Source organism: Puntigrus tetrazona, unplaced genomic scaffold (assembly GCF_018831695.1).
Source record: "Puntigrus tetrazona isolate hp1 unplaced genomic scaffold, ASM1883169v1 S000000970, whole genome shotgun sequence".
In the NCBI taxonomy this organism is placed as follows: Eukaryota; Metazoa; Chordata; class Actinopteri; order Cypriniformes; family Cyprinidae; genus Puntigrus; species Puntigrus tetrazona.
The window spans coordinates 76,368-98,967 of record NW_025048565.1 but is presented as its reverse complement, the minus strand read 5'-3'; the positions used below and the strand labels follow the sequence as shown (position 1 = coordinate 98,967).

The 22,600-nt window shown below is 36.8% G+C and overlaps 8 non-coding genes and 10 pseudogenes across 8 annotated transcripts; all 18 read left to right on the top strand.

Annotated features, from left to right (window-relative positions):
- Positions 1 to 236: 236 nt before the first annotated feature.
- Positions 237 to 355, top strand: LOC122337224. The gene has a single exon (XR_006249468.1). It is a non-coding gene; the product is annotated as a 5S ribosomal RNA (ribosomal RNA).
- A 278-nt stretch (positions 356 to 633) lies between these two features.
- On the top strand, positions 634 to 752 carry LOC122337223. Its single transcript, XR_006249467.1, has one exon. It is a non-coding gene; the product is annotated as a 5S ribosomal RNA (ribosomal RNA).
- A 275-nt stretch (positions 753 to 1,027) lies between these two features.
- LOC122337155 lies at positions 1,028 to 1,141 on the top strand (annotated as a pseudogene).
- Positions 1,142 to 1,421: 280 nt separating this feature from the next.
- Positions 1,422 to 1,540, top strand: LOC122337222. The gene has a single exon (XR_006249466.1). It is a non-coding gene; the product is annotated as a 5S ribosomal RNA (ribosomal RNA).
- Positions 1,541 to 1,813: 273 nt separating this feature from the next.
- LOC122337221 lies at positions 1,814 to 1,932 on the top strand. Its single transcript, XR_006249465.1, has one exon. It is a non-coding gene; the product is annotated as a 5S ribosomal RNA (ribosomal RNA).
- Positions 1,933 to 2,207: 275 nt separating this feature from the next.
- Positions 2,208 to 2,326, top strand: LOC122337065. Its single transcript, XR_006249440.1, has one exon. It is a non-coding gene; the product is annotated as a 5S ribosomal RNA (ribosomal RNA).
- Positions 2,327 to 2,599: 273 nt separating this feature from the next.
- Positions 2,600 to 2,718, top strand: LOC122337220. Its single transcript, XR_006249464.1, has one exon. It is a non-coding gene; the product is annotated as a 5S ribosomal RNA (ribosomal RNA).
- A 274-nt stretch (positions 2,719 to 2,992) lies between these two features.
- On the top strand, positions 2,993 to 3,111 carry LOC122337218. Its single transcript, XR_006249462.1, has one exon. It is a non-coding gene; the product is annotated as a 5S ribosomal RNA (ribosomal RNA).
- A 275-nt stretch (positions 3,112 to 3,386) lies between these two features.
- On the top strand, positions 3,387 to 3,500 carry LOC122337202 (annotated as a pseudogene).
- Positions 3,501 to 3,781: 281 nt separating this feature from the next.
- Positions 3,782 to 3,900, top strand: LOC122337107 (annotated as a pseudogene).
- A 678-nt stretch (positions 3,901 to 4,578) lies between these two features.
- Positions 4,579 to 4,696, top strand: LOC122337120 (annotated as a pseudogene).
- Positions 4,697 to 6,052: 1,356 nt separating this feature from the next.
- Positions 6,053 to 6,171, top strand: LOC122337068 (annotated as a pseudogene).
- Positions 6,172 to 12,367: 6,196 nt separating this feature from the next.
- LOC122337159 lies at positions 12,368 to 12,486 on the top strand (annotated as a pseudogene).
- Positions 12,487 to 12,765: 279 nt separating this feature from the next.
- On the top strand, positions 12,766 to 12,884 carry LOC122337217. Its single transcript, XR_006249461.1, has one exon. It is a non-coding gene; the product is annotated as a 5S ribosomal RNA (ribosomal RNA).
- A 274-nt stretch (positions 12,885 to 13,158) lies between these two features.
- On the top strand, positions 13,159 to 13,277 carry LOC122337094 (annotated as a pseudogene).
- Positions 13,278 to 19,529: 6,252 nt separating this feature from the next.
- On the top strand, positions 19,530 to 19,648 carry LOC122337071 (annotated as a pseudogene).
- A 278-nt stretch (positions 19,649 to 19,926) lies between these two features.
- LOC122337150 lies at positions 19,927 to 20,045 on the top strand (annotated as a pseudogene).
- Positions 20,046 to 22,103: 2,058 nt separating this feature from the next.
- Positions 22,104 to 22,222, top strand: LOC122337178 (annotated as a pseudogene).
- The last annotated feature ends 378 nt before the right edge of the window (positions 22,223 to 22,600 follow it).

Sequence of the window (22,600 nt, the reverse complement as noted above, 5' to 3'; positions counted from 1 at the left end):
GGTCAAAGTTTGACCAGCTCTTTGCTTTCCCTTACTGCTTATTTAATTCAATTGCCTTTAAAGTAGCTGTTCTTTAAACAGAGTTTGACTGTTTTTAACTACTTAACTAATGCTCTTATCTTTAATGTAGCTCATTTTGAAGTATTTTTTTTTTTTTGTATTTCATTCATTACTTATCTAGTATAATGGCACTTAGTGTGCCTCACCTTAAAATAGGGGCTTTTGCAGCAGCTTTAGCTTACGGCCATACCACCCTGTTCACGCCTGATCTCGTCTGATCTCAGAAGCTAAGCAGAGTTGGGCCTAGTTAGTACTTGGATGGGAGACTGCCTAGGAATACCAGGTGCTGTAAGTTTTTGAGTTTTTCACTACTTATCTAATACACTGGCCCTTAGTGTGGTCAAAGTTTGACCAGCTCTTTGCTTTCCCTTACTGCTTATTTAATTCAATTGCCTTTAAAGTAGCTGTTCTTTAAACAGAGTTTGACTGTTTTTAACTACTTAACTAATGCTCTTATCTTTAATGTAGCTCATTTTGAAGTATTTTTTTTTTTGTATTTCATTCATTACTTATCTAGTATAATGGCACTTAGTGTGCCTCACCTTAAAATAGGGGCTTTTTGCAGCAGCTTTAGCTTACGGCCATACCACCCTGTTCACGCCTGATCTCGTCTGATCTCAGAAGCTAAGCAGAGTTGGGCCTAGTTAGTACTTGGATGGGAGACTGCCTAGGAATACCAGGTGCTGTAAGTTTTGAGTTTTTCACTACTTATCTAATACACTGGCCCTTAGTGTGGTCAAAGTTTGACCAGCTCTTTGCTTTCCCTTACTGCTTATTTAATTCAATTGCCTTTAAAGTAGCTGTTCTTTAAACAGAGTTTGACTGTTTTTAACTACTTAACTAATGCTCTTATCTTTAATGTAGCTCATTTTGAAGTATTTTTTTTGTATTTCATTCATTACTTATCTAGTATAATGGCACTTAGTGTGCCTCACCTTAAAATAGGGGGCTTTTGCAGCAGCTTTAGCTTTACGGCCATACCACCCTGTTCACGCCTGATCTGATCTCAGAAGCTAAGCAGAGTTGGGCCTAGTTAGTACTTGGATGGGAGACTGCCTAGGAATACCAGGTGCTGTAAGTTTTTGAGTTTTTCACTACTTATCTAATACACTGGCCCTTAGTGTGGTCAAAGTTTGACCAGCTCTTTGCTTTCCCTTACTGCTTATTTAATTCAATTGCCTTTAAAGTAGCTGTTCTTTAAACAGAGTTTGACTGTTTTTAACTACTTAACTAATGCTCTTATCTTTAATGTAGCTCATTTTGAAGTATTTTTTTTTTTTGTATTTCATTCATTACTTATCTAGTATAATGGCACTTAGTGTGCCTCACCTTAAAATAGGGGCTTTTTTGCAGCAGCTTTAGCTTACGGCCATACCACCCTGTTCACGCCTGATCTCGTCTGATCTCAGAAGCTAAGCAGAGTTGGGCCTAGTTAGTACTTGGATGGGAGACTGCCTAGGAATACCAGGTGCTGTAAGTTTTTGAGTTTTTCACTACTTATCTAATACACTGGCCCTTAGTGTGGTCAAAGTTTGACCAGCTCTTTGCTTTCCCTTACTGCTTATTTAATTCAATTGCCTTTAAAGTAGCTGTTCTTTAAACAGAGTTTGACTGTTTTTAACTACTTAACTAATGCTCTTATCTTTAATGTAGCTCATTTTGAAGTTTTTTTTTGTATTTCATTCATTACTTATCTAGTATAATGGCACTTAGTGTGCCTCACCTTAAAATAGGGCTTTTTGCAGCAGCTTTAGCTTACGGCCATACCACCCTGTTCACGCCTGATCTCGTCTGATCTCAGAAGCTAAGCAGAGTTGGGCCTAGTTAGTACTTGGATGGGAGACTGCCTAGGAATACCAGGTGCTGTAAGTTTTGAGTTTTTCACTACTTATCTAATACACTGGCCCATAGTGTGGTCAAAGTTTGACCAGCTCTTTGCTTTCCCTTACTGCTTATTTAATTCAATTGCCTTTAAAGTAGCTGTTCTTTAAACAGAGTTTGACTGTTTTTAACTACTTAACTAATGCTCTTATCTTTAATGTAGCTCATTTTGAAGTTTTTTTTTTTGTATTTCATTCATTACTTATCTAGTATAATGGCACTTAGTGTGCCTCACCTTAAAATAGGGGGCTTTTGCAGCAGCTTTAGCTTACGGCCATACCACCCTGTTCACGCCTGATCTCGTCTGATCTCAGAAGCTAAGCAGAGTTGGGCCTAGTTAGTACTTGGATGGGAGACTGCCTAGGAATACCAGGTGCTGTAGGTTTTGAGTTTTTCACTACTTATCTAATACACTGGCCCTTAGTGTGGTCAAAGTTTGACCAGCTCTTTGCTTTCCCTTACTGCTTATTTAATTCAATTGCCTTTAAAGTAGCTGTTCTTTAAACAGAGTTTGACTGTTTTTAACTACTTAACTAATGCTCTTATCTTTAATGTAGCTCATTTTGAAGTATTTTTTTGTATTTCATTCATTACTTATCTAGTATAATGGCACTTAGTGTGCCTCACCTTAAAATAGGGGCTTTTTGCAGCAGCTTTAGCTTACGGCCATACCACCCTGTTCACGCCTGATCTCGTCTGATCTCAGAAGCTAAGCAGAGTTGGGCCTAGTTAGTACTTGGATGGGAGACTGCCTAGGAATACCAGGTGCTGTAAGTTTTGAGTTTTTCACTACTTATCTAATACACTGGCCCTTAGTGTGGCCAAAGTTTGACCAGCTCTTTGCTTTCCCTTACTGCTTATTTAATTCAATTGCCTTTAAAGTAGCTGTTCTTTAAACAGAGTTTGACTGTTTTTAACTACTTAACTAATGCTCTTATCTTTAATGTAGCTCATTTTGAAGTATTTTTTTTTGTATTTCATTCATTACTTATCTAGTATAATGGCACTTAGTGTGCCTCACCTTAAAATAGGGCTTTTTGCAGCAGCTTTAGCTTACGGCCATACCACCCTGTTCACGCCTGATCTCGTCTGATCTCAGAAGCTAAGCAGAGTTGGGCCTAGTTAGTACTTGGATGGGAGACTGCCTAGGAATACCAGGTGCTGTAAGTTTTTTGAGTTTTTCACTACTTATCTAATACACTGGCCCATAGTGTGGTCAAAGTTTGACCAGCTCTTTGCTTTCCCTTACTGCTTATTTAATTCAATTGCCTTTAAAGTAGCTGTTCTTTAAACAGAGTTTGACTGTTTTTAACTACTTAACTAATGCTCTTATCTTTAATGTAGCTCATTTTGAAGTTTTTTTTTGTATTTCATTCATTACTTATCTAGTATAATGGCACTTAGTGTGCCTCACCTTAAAATAGGGGCTTTTTGCAGCAGCTTTTGCTTACGGCCATACCACCCTGTTCACGCCGCGTCTGATCTCAGAAGCTAAGCAGAGTTGGGCCTAGTTAGTACTTGGATGGGAGACTGCCTAGGAATACCAGGTGCTGTAAGTTTTTGAGTTTTTTCACTACTTATCTAATACACTGGCCCTTAGTGTGGTCAAAGTTTGACCAGCTCTTTGCTTTCCCTTACTGCTTATTTAATTCAATTGCCTTTAAAGTAGCTGTTCTTTAAACAGAGTTTGACTGTTTTTAACTACTTAACTAATGCTCTTATCTTTAATGTAGCTCATTTTGAAGTATTTTTTTTTTTTTGTATTTCATTCATTACTTATCTAGTATAATGGCACTTAGTGTGCCTCACCTTAAAATAGGGGCTTTTTGCAGCAGCTTTCGCTTACGGCCATACCACCCTGTTCACGCCTGATGTCGTCTGATCTCAGAAGCTAAGCAGAGTTGGGCCTAGTTAGTACTTGGATGGGAGACTGCCTAGGAATACCAGGTGCTGTAAGTTTTTGAGTTTTTTCACTACTTATCTAATACACTGGCCCTTAGTGTGGTCAAAGTTTGACCAGCTCTTTGCTTTCCCTTACTGCTTATTTAATTCAATTGCCTTTAAAGTAGCTGTTCTTTAAACAGAGTTTGACTGTTTTTAACTACTTAACTAATGCTCTTATCTTTAATGTAGCTCATTTTGAAGTATTTTTTTTTTTGTATTTTTTTGTATCATTCATACTACTTATCTAGTATAATGGCAGTATAGTGTGCCTCACCTTAAAATAGGGGCTTTTTGCAGCAGCTTTCGCACGGCCATACCACCACCACCCTGTTCACGCCTGATCTCAGAAGCTAAGCAGAGTTGGGCCTAGTTAGTACTTGGATGGGAGACTGCCTAGGAATACCAGGTGCTGTAAGTTTTGAGTTTTTTCACTACTTATCTAATACACTGGCCCTTAGTGTGGTCAAAGTTTGACCAGCTCTTTGCTTTCCCTTACTGCTTATTTAATTCAATTGCCTTTAAAGTAGCTGTTCTTTAAACAGAGTTTGACTGTTTTTAACTACTTAACTAATGCTCTTATCTTTAATGTAGCTCATTTTGAAGTATTTTTTTTTGTATTTCATTCATTACTTATCTAGTATAATGGCACTTAGTGTGCCTCACCTTAAAATAGGGCTTTTTGCAGCAGCTTTAGCTTACGGCCATACCACCTGTTCACGCCTGATCTCGTCTGATCTCAGAAGCTAAGCAGAGTTGGGCCTAGTTAGTACTTGGATGGGAGACTGCCTAGGAATACCAGGTGCTGTAATTTTTGAGTTTTTTCACTACTTATCTAATACACTGGCCCTTAGTGTGGTCAAAGTTTGACCAGCTCTTTGCTTTCCCTTACTGCTTATTTAATTCAATTGCCTTTAAAGTAGCTGTTCTTTAAACAGAGTTTGACTGTTTTTAACTACTTAACTAATGCTCTTATCTTTAATGTAGCTCATTTTGAAGTATTTTTTTTTTTGTATTTCATTCATTACTTATCTAGTATAATGGCACTTAGTGTGCCTCACCTTAAAATAGGGGCTTTTGCAGCAGCTTTAGCTACGGCCATACCACCCTGTTCACGGCTGATCTAGTCTGATCTCAGAAGCTAAGCAGAGTTGGGCCTAGTTAGTACTTGGATGGGAGAGGGAGCTGGAAGGCTCTCCTCCATTTTGGTGTAAGTTTTTTTGTCTTTGTATTTTGCTTTTTTCTTTAGTGTGGTCAAAGTTTAGCTCTTAGTTTTTGTTGTTTTTTTTCAGTTGCCTTTAAAGTAAAACCACCCAACAGCAGTTTTTTTGCTTGCTGGAGGGTGGTTAACTCATTTTCTATTTTTCTTTTTCATTCATTCTTTTCTTATAATGGCGGATTAATGGCAAATGACACTGGACTTGCACGAGGAACACGGGCAAACGACCTGCAATGATCACGAGGAACAGAGCTTTGCAAACGTTGGGCCTAGTTAGTACTTGGAAAGGAACACACAAGGAAACCAGACACTGTAAGTTTTGAGGACTACTTATCATACACTGGCCCTTAGTGTGGTCAATGGACAGCTCTTTGCGACTACAGTTTTAATTCAAATGGATCAAAGTACATGTTCTTTAAACAGAGGTTGACTGTTTTTAAATATTTAACTAATGCTCTTATCTTGATTGTAGAATGAAGAAAATGTGAGCGATGTCACAGCTTATGGATATAATGGCACTTAGTGTGCCTCACGGTAAAGGAAAGATTTGCAGCAGTTAGGCCAAAACCATCAACCCTGTATGAAATTTCGTCTGATCTCAGAAGCTAAGCAGAGTTGGGCCTAGTTAGTACTTGGATGGGAGACTGCCTAGGAATACCAGGTGCTGTAAGTTTTGAGTTTTTTCACTACTTATCTAATACACTGGCCCTTAGTGTGGTCAAAGTTTGACCAGCTCTTTGCTTTCCCTTACTGCTTATTTAATTCAATTGCCTTTAAAGTAGCTGTTCTTTAAACAGAGTTTGACTGTTTTTAACTACTTAACTAATGCTCTTATCTTTAATGTAGCTCATTTTGAAGTATTTTTTTTTGTATTTCATTCATTACTTATCTAGTATAATGGCACTTAGTGTGCCTCACCTTAAAATAGGGGGCTTTTGCAGCAGCTTTTTCGCTTACGGCCATACCACCCTGTTCACGCCTGATCTCGTCTGATCTCAGAAGCTAAGCAGAGTTGGGCCTAGTTAGTACTTGGATGGGAGACTGCCTAGGAATACCAGGTGCTGTAATTTTTTGAGTTTTTTCACTACTTATCTAATACACTGGCCCTTAGTGTGGTCAAAGTTTGACCAGCTCTTTGCTTTCCCTTACTGCTTATTTAATTCAATTGCCTTTAAAGTAGCTGTTCTTTAAACAGAGTTTGACTGTTTTTAACTACTTAACTAATGCTCTTATCTTTAATGTAGCTCATTTTGAAGTATTTTTTTTTTTGTATTTCATTCATTACTTATCTAGTATAATGGCACTTAGTGTGCCTCACCTTAAAATAGGGGGCTTTTTGCAGCAGCTTTCGCTTACGGCCATACCACCCTGTTGGCGCTAGAGAGCACATAGGAGTTTGTTGGCTGCAGTAGGGAGAGGAAGGCTCTCCTCCATTTTGGTGTAATTTTTTGTGTTTGTATTTTGCTTTTTTCTTTAGTTTAAGTTAGTTTTTGTTGTTTTTTCAGTTATAAAACCACCCAACAGCAGCTTTTTGCTTGCTGGAGGGTGGTTACGCTTTTCTATTTTTCTTTTTTCCTCTTTTCTTAAATGGACGGATTAATGGCAAATGACACTGGACTGGCACGAGGAACACGAGGGGCAAACGACAATGCAATGGCACGAGGAACATGCACGGCAAACGACACTGGAACGGCACAAGGAACACACAAGGCAAACGACACTGGAAAGGGAGGAGGAACACACACGGCAAACGACAATGGACTGGATAAGCGACTACGAGTTGGAAAGAAAATGGATCAAAACATGAAGAACAGGGTCAACGAAAGGAAATATTTAAAGGAGGCTACGGTGATTGTGAATGTGGAAAATGTGAACGATGTGACAGCGGTGGATATAATTAAAGCAGTGACGGGGAAGATCGGTGAAGGAAAGATTTTAGCTGTTAGGCCAAAACCATCAAATGAGTATGAAATTACACTTGAGCGGGAGGAGGACACTGAGATACTAATGGATGGATTGGACATTAAAGGTATAACCTTTGAGGTTAAAAGACTGCATAACAGGGACTATGTTGTTTCTTTCATGCACCTTCCTGCTTACATAGATGATGAGGATATTTTAAATAAATTAGAACAATGGGGAGTAACTCCCTTATCTTTGATTAAAAGAAGGGTGTATCCGGGCACTAACATAGAGGATGGCACTCGCTTTGCAAAGGTGAGGTTCCCAAGAGAGGTGGTCTCATTGCCATATAGCACAAAAATGGAGACAGCGGAAGGGCCACAATATTTCCGGGTGATACACAGTCACCAGGTGAAAACTTGTCGGCTGTGTATGAGTCCGGATCACATGGTAAAGGACTGTCCAGAGTTCAGGTGCTACAAATGTGACGGGAGAGGCCACTTTGCAAGGGACTGCAATGCTGTTAAGTGCCTGGATTGCCGAGAGGTTTTAGACAAATGTAATTGCTGGATCGAGAATGAGGAGGATGAAGAGGAGCAGGTGAGCGGGCAGGTGCATGAAGGAGATACAGAAATAGATCAAGAGGGAGAAACTACAAAAAATAATGACATTAAAGAAGGAATGGACAAAGGAAAAAAAGAATTGGAACAAACACGTCAAAAGGAAGAGAAAGAGATAAAGATGGACAGGACTATAGACCAAAAAAGTGTACCGGACAGAGCAGAACAAAAGGACAACGAACAGAATATGGAAATGGATAAAGGAATGGAAGAGGAAAATTCAGCGAAATCAAGTAAAAGGAGAAGACCAATAAAGGTAATGCCAAACATTGAAGTAGCTAAAAAAAGACTGGTTAAAAAACAAAATGTGGATAAAAATGAGGCGGTAAAGGACTTAAAGGAGATGGAATGAAGAAATGGTTGTCATGAATGTCATTTTAAGAACTGTCTTTTGGGTTATGGTTTTAAGAATGGTTGCTTTTAATGCTAGAGGGTTAGTGGATATAAGAAAATTTGAAAATGTCAAGGAAATGTGTAAAAATGAGGATGTGATTATGTTGCAAGAAACTAACTGGAAAGAAGTACATATAAGTGAAGTAAGGAAAATATGGAATGGGAAGATTTTGTATAATAATGGTGATGATAGAACTGGAAGAGGAGTTGCAGTACTAATAAGAGAAAGCAGTGATGTAACATGTAATGTTGTTTATAACGATGGAGTTGGAAAATGTATGGCGTTTGAAATGGAATATGAAGATAGGAAAATACTTGGTATAAATATACATGCACCAACAAAAGAGAAAGAGAAGAGGGAGTATTACAATGTTTTACGAAAATGTATAAGGAAATATAAGGAAATTATTATTATGGGGGATTTTAATGTTGTGTTTAGTAAACTGGATATGGCTGAGGGAATGACTTTTAAGACAGACACAGGACGAAAAGAGTTAAAATTGTTGATGGAAGAAAATAACTTGATTGATGTATGGAGGGAAAGGAATGAAAAGAAAAAGGAATTTTCAAGAAGACAAATAGTGGGTAATTTTATGTGTAAAACAAGAATAGATTTCATTTTATGTACAAGAAATATAGAACGGTTTTTAGGGAAAATAAGGTATAAAGAAACAACTTTAAGTGATCATAAACCTATTTTTATGCAAATAGATTGGAACATAGTGAAAAGAGGTCCGGGAGTATGGGTTTTAAACACTGAGGTTCTAAAGAATCAAGATTATGTTTTAAGTGTACAAGAGATCATTACAAGGGAAAAAGAAGACGGAATGTATAGAGAAGATAAAAGAATTTGGTGGGAAAATGTGAAACATGAAATCAGAAAGTTTACAATAAAATACTGTGGGTTGGTGCAGAGATGTAAAAAGAGAAAGGAAAGAGAAATAAGAGAACAATTAGAAAAGGAAATGAATAAGAATGAAAAAGACTTGCAAAAAATTAAGGAAATGGAAGAAGAATGTAAAGAAATAGAAGAAAATAAATATAAAGGGGCAAGATTAAGAAGCAAAGCAAAGTACACAGGAAGGAGAGAAATGTACAAAGTTTTTCTTTGACTTAGAAAGAAGAAAGGAGTGGCACAGACAATCAAGGAACTAAAAAATGAAAATGGGGATATGGTGGAAACAAATGAGGGGATTTTAAAAGCCATAAAAGAATATTATGAGAAGTTATTTAGGGCAGAAGGAGTAAACGATAAAGATAAAAACAAGTTACTAAAGAAAATTAAGACAAAAGTCGGGGAGGAGGATAAAAAAGAGTGTGAGCAAGAGATAAGTGAGGAAGAAATAAAAAGAGCAATAAGTGAACTGAATAAAGGGAAAAGCCGGGCCTGGATGGGTTAGGGAATGAATTTTACAAGATATTTAAGGATTTTTTAACCGGTATTTTAAAAGAAGTGTATGAAGAGATCTTTAGGAAAGAGGAAATGAATCAGAGAATGGGGATGGGATTAATAAAACTCATATATAAGAGAAAAGGAGAGAAAGTAGACTTAAAAAATTACAGACCGATCACAATGCTGAATACAGATCTGAAAATTTTAACAAAAGTTTTAGCCAACAGACTGAAAGAAGTAATGCCATCTATAATTGAAACAAATCAAGTGTATGGAGTTAAAGGGAAAGATATAGCGGACACAACGATAAGCATAATAGACAGAATAAGGTATATGAAGAAAAAAACAAAAAGGATATGTAATCAGTTTGGATTTTGAAAAAGCTTTTGACAGAGTGGAACATGAATATTTATTTGGAATTTTAAGAGCGTACGGGTTTGGTGAAAATTTTGTCAAGTGGATTACGATTTTATATAGGGGAGCAATAACAAGAGTAAAATGTAATGGTTTTTTAACAGAATGTTTTAAAATTACTAGGTCAATAAGGCAAGGATGTCCATTATCAGCGCTCTTATATTCACTAGTAGCAGAACCACTAGGATTAGCAGTAAAAACAGAGGAAGACATAAGAGGAATAAGCATTGAAGGAAGTGGGGGAAATGAAAAAATATTTCAATATGCAGATGATACAACCATAATTGTTAAGGATATAGAGAGTGTTAAAAAAGTAATGGAAGTGGTACAGACGTTTTGTAGGGGATCAGGAGGCAAGATAAATGAAGAGAAAACGGTATATATGAGATTTGGAGGAGTGGTTGGTGTAACGGATTGTTTTAATTTTAAAGAAACGGAAGAAGTAAAGATTTTAGGTGTTTTAATGGAAAAAACGAAAAAATGTTAAAGAAGTAATGTGGGAAGAAATACTAGGAGGAATTGAAAGAAGGCTAATTTTTGGAAATTGAGAACGTTAAGTTTAAAAGGAAAAGTTTTAATTTTAAATGTGCTAATGGTGACAAAGTTGTGGTATGTTTTGTATGTGACTGCAATGCCAATGTGGGTGGAAAAAAGGCTGAAAAAATGTTTTTTAGATTTTTTATGGAATGGCAAACCGCCAAGAATTTCATACAGTACATTAATAGGAGAGGCAGGGAAGGGAGGGATGGGATTAATTGATGTGGAACAAAGAAAAAAAATAGCTTAAGAGTGAAAATAATAAAAAATACCTAGATGAGGGAAACAAAGCAGCATGGAAAAAGACAATGGAATATTTTTAAACAAATGTGGCAATTTTAATTTGGGAGACAATATTTTATGGATGAAAACTAAGAATTGGATGGTGGAAGTGTTGCCAGATTTTTATAAAGAACTGATGAGCGCCTGGGGAAATTTTTAATTAATGTTAATTTTAATCCACAAGGTCGAGAGAGCATTTTAAATCAGCCTTTATTTCTAAACAATGGCATTTTAAACCAAGGGAAAGAGATTTTTTATAAGAAATGGTGGGATGTTGGGATCACAAGAATCAGAGATGTTTTATATGAATTTAAGGAGGGTTTTTACCAATGCAGCACATAATAGACGCAATGGAAGAGGCTAAAGAGGATTTTAATAAAACAGAAATAAGAAATAAATATGAAGTAATAAAAGAAGCAATACCCAAAGAGTGGATAAAACAAATAGAAAACATGGAAGAAGAGCAGCAAGAGAAAGAGGTATTTGTGAAGTTGGGAGAAAAACAATTTTATTTTAAAGAATGCACGGTCAAAATGATTTATGATTTCTTTAGAGAGGGAATCTTTAAGAAACCTGTCGTCAATATGTATTGGGTACAGAAATTTGAAGATCTTAAGGAAGATGACATTTGGAATAACATGAAAGGAAGAATGATAGATGCACGACTGGAAAGCTTAGAGTTTCTTATTAGGCACAAAGCGGTTTTTACTGATGTTTTATTGAAAAAAATAGGAATGGAACCAAGTGAAAGATGTAAAGTCTGCAATGCTGAAAACGAAAATTTTTTACACTTGTTTTTAAATTGCAGAGAATTGGACATTTTTAATGAAACCTGTAAAAGACTAATCGAAATGTTAAGAGGGGAACAAAAAGAGAAAAAAATAGAATGGAGCAGAGTGATATTGTTGGGTATAGAAGAAAAGTGTAAACACAAAAAGATGATAAATTTGATTGTCATGCTAATGAAATGTGCAATATGGGAAAGAAGAGCAGAGGCAAAAAAACAGGAAAATGTAATAGATGTATGGAATGTTTTCAAAAGGAAGTTTGAGAAATATGTAGAACATTTACATTGTTATTTTAAGCAAGAAAACAAATTGCAAGACTTTTACAAAGTGTTTGATTCAGATATGTACAATGTTTGTAAAAAGTTTGATTTAAAAATGCCAGTAACAGAATGATTTTGATGATGTTTTTTCTTTTTAGTATTTAATGTATTTTATTTAATTGAAGAAAATGTGAAAATACAAAGTGTATAGAAAGAGACTTGCTGTACTGGATGGACTAAGTGATGAATTGTAAACTTTATGTTTTTATCATATTTTTCTAATAAAAAAAAAAAAAAAAAAAAAAAAAAAAATTCTCGTCTGATCTCAGAAGCTAAGCAGAGTTGGGCCTAGTTAGTACTTGGATGGGAGACTGCCTAGGAATACCAGGTGCTGTAAGTTTTTGAGTTTTTTCACTACTTATCTAATACACTGGCCCTTAGTGTGGTCAAAGTTTGACCAGCTCTTTGCTTTCCCTTACTGCTTATTTAATTCAATTGCCTTTAAAGTAGCTGTTCCTTAAACAGAGTTTGACTGTTTTTAACTACTTAACTAATGCTCTTATCTTTAATGTAGCTCATTTTGAAGTATTTTTTTGTATTTCATTCATTACTTATCTAGTATAATGGGACTTAGTGTGCCTCACCTTAAAATAGGGGGCTTTTTGCAACAGCTTTAGCTTCACGGCCATACCACCCTGTTCACGCCTGATGTCGTCTGATCTCAGAAGCTAAGCAGAGTTGGGCCTGGTTAGTACTTGCATGGGAGACTGCCTAGGAATACCAGGTGCTGTAACTTTTTGAGTTTTTTCACTACTTATCTAATACACTGGCCCTTAGTGTGGTCAAAGTTTGACCAGCTCTTTGCTTTCCTTACTGCTTATTTAATTCAATTGCCTTTAAAGTAGCTGTTCTTTAAACAGAGTTTGACTGTTTTTAACTACTTAACTAATGCTTTTATCTTTAATGTAGCTCATTTTGATGTATTTTTTTTTTTGTATTTCATTCATCACTTATCTAGTATAATGGCACTTAGTGTGCCTCACTCTAAAATAGGGGGCTTTTTGCAGCAGCTTTTGCTTACGGCCATACCACCCTGTTCACGCCTGATCTCGTCTGATCTCAGAAGCTAAGCAGAGTTGGGCCTAGTTAGTACTTGGATGGGAGACTGCCTAGGAATACCAGGTGCTGTAAGTTTTGAGTTTTTCACTACTTATCTAATACACTGGCCCTTAGTGTGGTCAAAGTTTGACCAGCTCTTTGCTTTCCCTTACTGCTTATTTAATTCAATTGCCTTTAAAGTAGCTGTTCTTTAAACAGAGTTTGACTGTTTTTAACTACTTAACTAATGCTCTTATCTTTAATGTAGCTCATTTTGAAGTATTTTTTTTTGTATTTCATTCATCACTTATCTAGTATAATGGCACTTAGTGTGCCTCACCTTAAAATAGGGGCTTTTGCAGCAGCTTTTGCTTACGGCCATACCACCCTGTTCACGCCTGATCTAGTCTGATCTCAGAAGCTAAGCAGAGTTGGGCCTAGTTAGTACTTGGATGGGAGACTGCCTAGGAATACCAGGTGCTGTAAGTTTTGAGTTTTTTCACTACTTATCTAATACACTGGCCCTTAGTGTGGTCAAAGTTTGACCAGCTCTTTGCTTTCCCTTACTGCTTATTTAATTAAATTGCCTTTAAAGTAGCTGTTCTTTAAACAGAGTTTGACTGTTTTTAACTACTTAACTAATGCTCTTATCTTTAATGTAGCTCATTTTGAAGTATTTTTTTTTTTTGTATTTCATTCATTACTTATCTAGTATAATGGCACTTAGTGTGCCTCACCTTAAAATAGGGGGCCTTTAGCAGCAGCTTTTGCTTACGGCCATACCACCCTGTTGGCGCTAGAGAGCACACAGAAAGTGACTTGGCAGTAGTTGGGAGAGGAAGGCTCTCCTCCATTTTGTGTTTATTATTAGTGTTTATTTTGTGAACTTTTTCGGACTTTAATTTAGTTTTTTGTGTGTTTTGTGAGTGTTTAAACCACCTAACAGCAGCCTAGTGCTGTCTGGAAGGTGGTTTTATTCAGTTTTTTTTTTTTTTTCTCTTTCATCTATGGCGGACGGACAGATGGCTATGAACTTGGACTTGGCTGGAGAAACAGAATTGGTTAATGAACACGGAACTGGAAATAAACGACGAGATGGGAATGCAAAAGATAAGGAAACAAAAGAGAAACAAGTCAAAGAAGGATTACCTGAAAGAAGCAACTGTGACGGTGGACATCTGTAATGTGAATGCGAGGGCTGAGGACATCATAAAAGCTGTAACGGAAAAGGTCGGCAAAGGAAATGTCTTGGCGGTAAGACCTAAACAAAATAAGGAATGAAGTGACATTAGAGAATATCGACGATGTTGATCTGTTGGTTGAAGGTTTAATGATAAAAGAGACACTGTGCGAAGTAAAGAGGTTGCAAAACAGAGACTACGTTGTCTCATTCATGCACATGCCCGCTTACATTGACGATCAGATATTTTTAGATAAACTGCAAGGGTGGGGAGTTACCCCTATTTCGGACATCAAGAGACGTGTTTATCCGGGCACAACTGTTGAAGATGGCACACGATTTGTAAAATGTCGCTTCCCAAGGAAGTAGTGTCTCTCCGTACAGCACAAGGCTGGAAACAGCTGAAGGGCTTCAGTATTTTAGGGTGATGCACAGCCATCAGGTTAAAACCTGTCGGCTGTGCATGAGCCCTGAGCACGTCTTGAAAGACTGCCCAGATTTTAAGTGCTTTAAGTGTGAGGAGAGAGGACATTTTGCCAGGGATTGCAATGCGGTTAAGTGCCCGGATTGTAAAAAGGTTTTAAATAAGTGTGATTGTTGGTATGTGGATGAAGAGACTCATGTGAGTGGGCAGGTGCATGAGCGGGACAGCGTAGTCGAACAAGAAGAAGGCTTACCACAGCAAAGAGAAAATCAAGCGGCGGGCAAAGACATTATTGAGGGCCAGGGGGTTGGAGAACATATGGACAATGAACGTTTGAAACAAATGGAGAAGACTGAAGTTCAAAACATTATTGATGAGACAGAGAAGAATGAGGAGGACAGACAATCACAAGACAGACGATGTAAAATCATGGAGGAACAAAAAGACCAGCATGCACAAGCGAAACAGACAGAAGGAATTTTGGCACCGATCGACATTACTAGGGACTTTGAGGATATTTCGGATGCAGATGAGGATGTTAAAGACGACACAGAAGAAATGGCAGTAGGAACATCAAAAATAAGCATAAGAAAACGTCAAATCAAGGTAAAACCCAGTTTAGATGGGATAAAGAAAAGAAATGCTAACAAAGACTTTTTAAAGAATCGATTTGAACTGTTAAAGGGTTTGGATGACACAAGCTAAAGACATTGGTTTTATGAACGTTTTTATTTATTCATTTTTTATGGTTTTAAGTCTGGCTACATTTAATGCCAGAGGGCTCTTAGATTTTAACAAGTTTGAAAAGGTGAAAGAGATGTTTAAAAATGTAGATGTAATAGTATTGCAAGAAACAAACTGGAGAGAAAAGCACAAATGTGAAATAAGCAAAAGATGGGATGGTGATATATTATGCAGCAATGAGGATAAAAGATATGGCAGAGGGGTGGCCTTTTTTAATAAGAAGAAACACGAATGTGGTTTACAAAGTTGTTTACAAAGATGATGTAGGGAAATGTTTGGCAATAGAAATGGAACATGATGACAACAAAGTAATTGTGGTAAATGTCCATGCGCCTGTTGAAGAGAAGGAAAAGAGGGATTTTTAAGGATCTAAGGATATTTTTAATGAAATATAAGTATGCTATTGTATTGGGGATTTTAATACTGTTTTAAGCAAGTTAGATATGGCTGACGGAATGGTTTTTAAAACCGATACAGGAAGGAAGGAATTGAATTTGTTGATGAAAAACAATAATATGGTAGATGTGTGGAGAGAGAGAGAAATGGGAAAAGAAGACAATATTCTAGAAGGCAAATGGTAGGGAATTTTATGTGCCAAACGAGAATTGATTTTATTTTGTGTTCAAGAAATGTAGAGGGTTTTATTGAAGATATGAGATATGAGGAAACAAGTTTAGTGACCATAAGCCACTATTTATGAAAGTGGACTGGAGCACGATTAAAAGGGGGCCAGGTGTTTGGGTTTTAAATGCTGAGGTTTTAAAAAGAGACAGCTATGTCCAAGACATAAAAGAATTGATAGAAAAAGAAAAACAGAATGAAATGTATGTGGAAGATAAAAGGATATGGTGGGAAAACGTTAAGTTTCTAATTAAAAGACATACTATACAGTTTTGTAGATCGGTGGAGAGATGTAAAAGGTACACAGAAATAAAAACAAGAGAGAACTTAGAAAGGGAGCTTAATCAGAATAATGAGAAGAATGTGTCAAAAATAAAAGATCTGGAAGATAAACTTAAAGTTTTAGAAGAAGAAAAATATGAAGGTGCACGTTTAAGAAGTAAAGCTAGATATATAGTGGAAGGAGAGAAATGTACAAAATTTTTCTTTAATCTAGAAAAGAGGAAGGGGAAAGCTGAAATGATAACAGCTATTAAAAATGAGTATGGAGAAGAAATAAAGGATAACAAAGAAATACTAGAAGAGATAAAAATGTATTATGAGAAACTTTTACAACTGAAGGGGTGCAAGATGAATGTGAAGAATTGTTCAACATAATTGAAACAAAAGTTGAAAAAGAAGACAAAGAAGCTTGCGATATGGAAATAAATGAAGGAGAAATAGAAAGAGCCATTAACGAATTGAACAGGAATAAAAGTCCAGGAATTGATGGTCTAGGCAATGAATTTTATATTGTTTTCAAGGGTATTTTAATTGGCATTTTAAAGGAAGTGTATGATGACATTTTTAATAAGGGACACATGAATTTAAGAATGAGTATGGGTTTAATGAAAATTATTTATAAGAAGAAAGGAGATAAAAAGAATTGAAAAATTACAGACCTTTGACAATGTTGAACACTGACTTAAAAATTTTATCTAAGGTTTTAGCTAATAGACTAAAGGAGGTGATGCCAAAAATTATCAAGACAAATCAAGCATAGGGAGTGAAAGGCAGAGATATATCAGATACTACAATTAGTATTAGGGACACAATAAGTTATATAAAGGACAAAAATCTGGAAGGTTACATTGTAAGTCTTGATTTGAAAAAGCTTTCGACCGAGTGGAGCATCAGTTTTTATTTGGGATTTTAAAGAGTTTTGGCTTCGGGGAAAATTTTATCAGATGGATTAAGATTTTATACAAAGGAGTGGTGACGAGGATTAAATGCAATGGTTTTTTAACTAAATGTTTTAAGCTCACAAGATCTGTAAGGCAGGGATGTCCCCTTTCAGCGCTTTTATATTCCTTGGTGGCAGAGCCTCTGGGCTTAGCAGTAAGAGGAGAGAAGAATGTGAGAGGAATCGATATTGAAGGAGGTAGATCAGAGAATAGGATTTTCCAATACGCAGATGACACAACGTTAATAGTAAGAGACGTACATAGTGTTAAGGTGGCTATGGACGTAGTTCAGGAATTCTGTAATAAATCCGGGGGGAAAATAAATGAGGATAAAACAATGTACATGAGATTTGGCGAAGCCCCAGCCTTAACAGACACTTTTAACTTTAAAGAAGTTAAGGAAATGAAGATTTTAGGAGTTAGCATGGGAGAGGATGACAAGAAAACAAATGAGATCATGTGGGAAGGAATTTTAGGAGATATTGAAAGAAGGATGAACTGGTGGAAAACAAGAAATCTGTGCTTGAAAGGAAAGGTCTTAATTTTGAATGTTTTAATGACTTCAAAGATTTGTTATTTTTATATGTTACAAGTATGCCTCTGTGGGTTGAAAAAGATTGAAAAAATGTTTTACTGAGTATTTATGGGAGGAAAGCCACCGAGGATTGCGTATGACACCTTTGTAGGGGCTGTTGAGAAAGGCGGCTTGGGTCTTATTGATGTTGCACAAAGGAAGAAATGTTTGAGAGTTAAACTGGTGAAGAAATATCTGGATGCAAGAATTGAAACTGTTTGGAAAAAAACTATGTTGTATTTTTAAACAAATGTGGCAATGTCAATATGGGGAGAATATTTTATGGATGAGAACGAAAAACTGGATGTGGAAAGATTTGCCAGATTTTTACAAGGAACAGTTGAGTGCCTGGGGAGAGTTTTTAAAGCATGTGCATTACATCCCGAAGGGACGAGAGGACATTTTAAATCAACCATTGTTTTTAAACAAGAATATTGTGAATCAAGGAAAAGAGTTGTTTTTAAGAAATGGTGGGATGTGGGGATAGCGAGAGTAAGAGATGTTCTGTATGAGTTCAAAGAGGATTTTTACCAGTTCAATATGTTTTTGACACTATGGAAGAAGCTAAGGAGGACTATACCAAACAAGAAATCATAAATAAGTACTGCATGATTAAAAACGCAATACCAAAAGACTGGATTGAAAAAAATTGAAAATATGGAGCCAGGTGAACCGGAGAAAGATGTGAACGCTATTTTTAGAGAGAGAGAAACTACATATTTTCAAGGAATGTACTGTCAAAATGTTTTATGGTGTTTTTAGAGATACGATTTTTAAGAAACCTAAAGCAAATGACTATTGGAAGCAGAAATATAAAGACTTGAAAGAAGAAAACATATGGAGTAACATAAAAGGAAGGATAGTTGAAACGAAACTGGGAAACCTGGAATTTTTAATCAGACACAAAGCTATTTTTACAGACGTGATTTTACACAAGATTGGAATGGAGCAGAGCTCCATCTGTAAGGTGTGCAACAAAGAGGATGAAGGCTTCCTGCACCTGTTTTTATATTGCAAAGAACTGGACATTTTAAAAACTAAATGCAAAAGACTGTTTGAACTTTTGAAAGGAGAGCACTATGAAGACGAATCAGAATGGAATAAAATTGTAATGTTGGGTGAATATAAGGAGTGTAAAAATAGCAAAATCATTAATCTTCTTGTCATGCTAATGAAAGGAGCAATATGGGAGAGAAGGGTGGTGGCAAAAAGAGAGAAATCTGTCTTGGATATTGAAAGAATATTGAAGAAAAAAGCTGAAAACTATCTGAAATATTTGTATTGTTACTACAAGAACTTGGGAAAACTCAATGACTTTTATCACATTTTTACTTATGATGTATATAAGATCTTTGAAGAATTTGACTGGAAGATGCCTGATGACGACAGTTGATTTTATGTATGTTTTAAAAGAGTCGGATGTCGGAACCTATGTATGTTAATTTTATGTTTAATTTTACAAAGGTGTACTCCCCATGTAAAAGGGTTCCCCCTTCAGGTGGTTTATTGTAGTTTGTATCGTTTGTGTAAAAAATAATAAAAAAAAAAAAAAAAAAAAAAATTCACACCTGATCTCGTCTGATATCAGAAGCTAAGCAGAGTTGGGCCTAGTTAGTACTTGGATGGGATCCTGCCTAGGAATACCAGGTGCTGTAAGTTTTTAAGTTTTTTCACTACTTATCTAATACACTGGCCCTTAGTGTGGTCAAAGTTTGACCAGCTCTTTGCTTTTGGCCCTTAGTGTGGTCAAAGTTTGACCAGCTCTGCTTTCCCTTACTGCTTATTTAATTCAATTGCCTTTAAAGTAGCTGTTCTTTAAACAGAGTTTGACTGTTTTTAATTACTTAACTAATGCTCTTATATTTAATGTAGCTCATTTTGAAGTATTTTTTTTTTTGTATTTCATTCATTACTTTAGTATAATGGCACTTAGTGTGCCTCACCTTAAAATAGGGGGCTTTTTGCAGCAGCTTTCGCTTACGGCCATACCACCCTGTTCACGCCTGATTTCGTCTGATCTCAGAAGCTAAGCAGAGTTGGGCCTAGTTAGTACTTGGATGGGAGACTGCCTAGGAATACCAGGTGCTGTAAGTTTTTGAGTTTTTTCACTACTTGTCTAATACACTGGCCCTTAGTGTGGTCAAAGTTTGACCAGCTCTTTGCTTTGCCTTACTGCTTATTTAATTCAATTGCCTTTAATGTAGCTCTTCTTTAAACAGAGTTTGACTGTTTTTAACTACTTAACTAATGCTCTTATCTTTAATGTAACTCATTTTGAAGTATTTTTTTTTTGTATTTCATTCATTACTTATCTAGTATAATGGCACTTAGTGTGCCTCACCTTAAAAATAGGGACTTTTGCAGCAGCTTTAGCTTGCGGCCATACCACACTGTTCACGCCTGATCTCGTCTGATTGCAGAAGCTAAGCAGAGTTGGGCCTAGTTAGTACTTGGATGGGAGACTGCCTAGGAATACCAGGTGCTGTAATTTTTGAGTTTTTCACTACTTATCTAATACACTGGCCCTTAGTGTGGTCAAAGTTTGACCAGCTCTTTGCTTTCCCTTACTGCTTATTTAATTCAATTGCCTTTAAAGTAGCTGTTCTTTAAACAGAGTTTGACTGTTTTTAACTTAACCAGGACAAGGAAATATGATCACATAACCCCAGTTTTATCCTCCCTGCACTGGCTGCCTGTTCATTTCGGATTGATTACAAAGTACTGTTACTGACCTGCCTGCAAGGCTCTAAATGGTTTAGCCCCATTTATCTGACCAGCCTTCTGTCTCGCTACAACCCGTTCACGCTCTCTAAGATCTCAAAACTCAGGGCTCCTGGTAGTTCCTCGTATAGCAAAGTCTACTAAAGGTGGTCGAGCGTTTTCACATTTGGCACCTAAACTTTGGAATAACCTTCCTGCTAATGTCTTTAATGTAGCTGGGGATCAGACACACTCTCTCAGTTTAAGTCTAGGCTAAAGACATATCTTTTAGCAAAGCATACTCGTAAAGATTAACAGAAACCTATGCTACAGTACATCGTGATTCCCAATAGTATGAATGGCCGCTACTCTAATTATCCTTTTTGTCTCCACCTCGGGATGTACATCCCGAGGCATCTAGTTACCGAGCCTCTCCAGTGGACCCAGTGAGGAGATGACCTTCCCTGCGATGGCGTCGAGGAAAACTCAACCTTCTGTCTGGACTAAATCTATCTTGGACTTTCTACATTGTAATTCATCCAGCTGTTTTGTAACGCATCCTGTTGTGTGGTGACTTGCTTATGTCTGTGGAACGATTTGCTTTTGTCTTGTAATAATTTGCTTTTGTGAAGCTGCTTTGGAACAATAGCCATTGTAAAAAGCGCTATACAAATAAACTTGAATTGAATTGTTCTTTAAACAGATTGAACTACTTAACTAATGCTCTTATCTTTAATGTAGCTCATTTTGAAGTATTTTTTTTTGTATTTCATTCATTACTTATCTAGTATAATGGCACTTAGTGTGCCTCACCTTAAAATAGGGGGCTTTTTGCAGCAGCTTTCGCTTACGGCCATACCACCCTGTTGGCGCTAGAGAGCACATAGGAGTTTGTTGGCTGCAGTAGTGTGGGAGAGTTTGAAGGCTCTCCTCCATTTTTTGGTGTAATTTTTGTCTTTGTATTTTGCTTTTTCTTTAGTTTAAGTTAGTTTTTGTTGTATAATTTTTTCAGTTATAAAACCACCCAACAGCAGCTTTTTTGCTTGCTGGAGGGTGGTTACGCTTTTCTATTTTCTTTTTCCTCTTTTCTTAAATGGACGGATTAATGGCAAATGACACTGGACTGGCACGAGGAACACGAGGGGCAAACGACAATGCAATGGCACGAGGAACATGCACGGCAAACGACACTGGAACGGCACTGTAAGGAACACACAAGGCAAACGACACTGGAAAGGGAGGAGGAACACATTGCCACTGCAAACGACAATGGACTGGATAAGCGACTACGAGTTGGAAAGAAAATGGATCAAAACATGAAGAACAGGGTCAACGAAAGGAAATATTTAAAGGAGGCTACGTTGTGATTGTGAATGTGGAAAATGTGAACGATGTGACAGCGGTGGATATAATTAAAGCAGTGACGGGGAAGATCGGTGAAGGAAAGATTTTAGCTGTTAGGCCAAAACCATCAAATGAGTATGAAATTTCTCGTCTGATCTCAGAAGCTAAGCAGAGTTGGGCCTAGTTAGTACTTGGATGGGAGACTGCCTAGGAATACCAGGTGCTGTAGGTTTTGAGTTTTTTCACTACTTATCTAATACACTGGCCCTTAGTGTGGTCAAAGTTTGACCAGCTCTTTGCTTTCCCTTACTGCTTATTTAATTCAATTGCCTTTAAAGTAGCTGTTCTTTAAACAGAGTTTGACTGTTTTTAACTACTTAACTAATGCTCTTATCTTTAATGTAGCTCATTTTGAAGTATTTTTTTGTATTTCATTCATTACTTATCTAGTATAATGGCACTTAGTGTGCCTCACCTTAAAATAGGGGCTTTTTGCAGCAGCTTTCGCCACGGCCACACCGCCCTGTTCACGCCTGATCTCGTCTAATCTCAGAAGCTAAGCAGAGTTGGGCCTAGTTAGTACTTGGATAGGAGACTGCCTAGGAAAACCAGGTGCTGTAATTTTTTGAGTTTTTTCACTACTTATCTAATACACTGGCCCTTAGTGTGGTCAAAGTTTGACCAGCTCTTTGCTTTCCCTTACTGCTTATTTAATTCAATTGCCTTTAAAGTAGCTGTTCTTTAAACAGAGTTTGACTGTTTTTAACTACTTAACTAATGCTCTTATCTTTAATGTAGCTCATTTTGAAGTATTTTTTTTTGTATTTCATTCATTACTTATCTAGTATAATGGCACTTAGTGTGCCTCACCTTAAAATAGGGGCTTTTGCAGCAGCTTTCAAGCCACACGGCCATACCACCCTGTTGGCGCTAGAGAGCACATAGGAGTTTGTTGGCTGCAGTAGGGAGAGGAAGGCTCTCCTCCATTTTGGTGTAATTTTT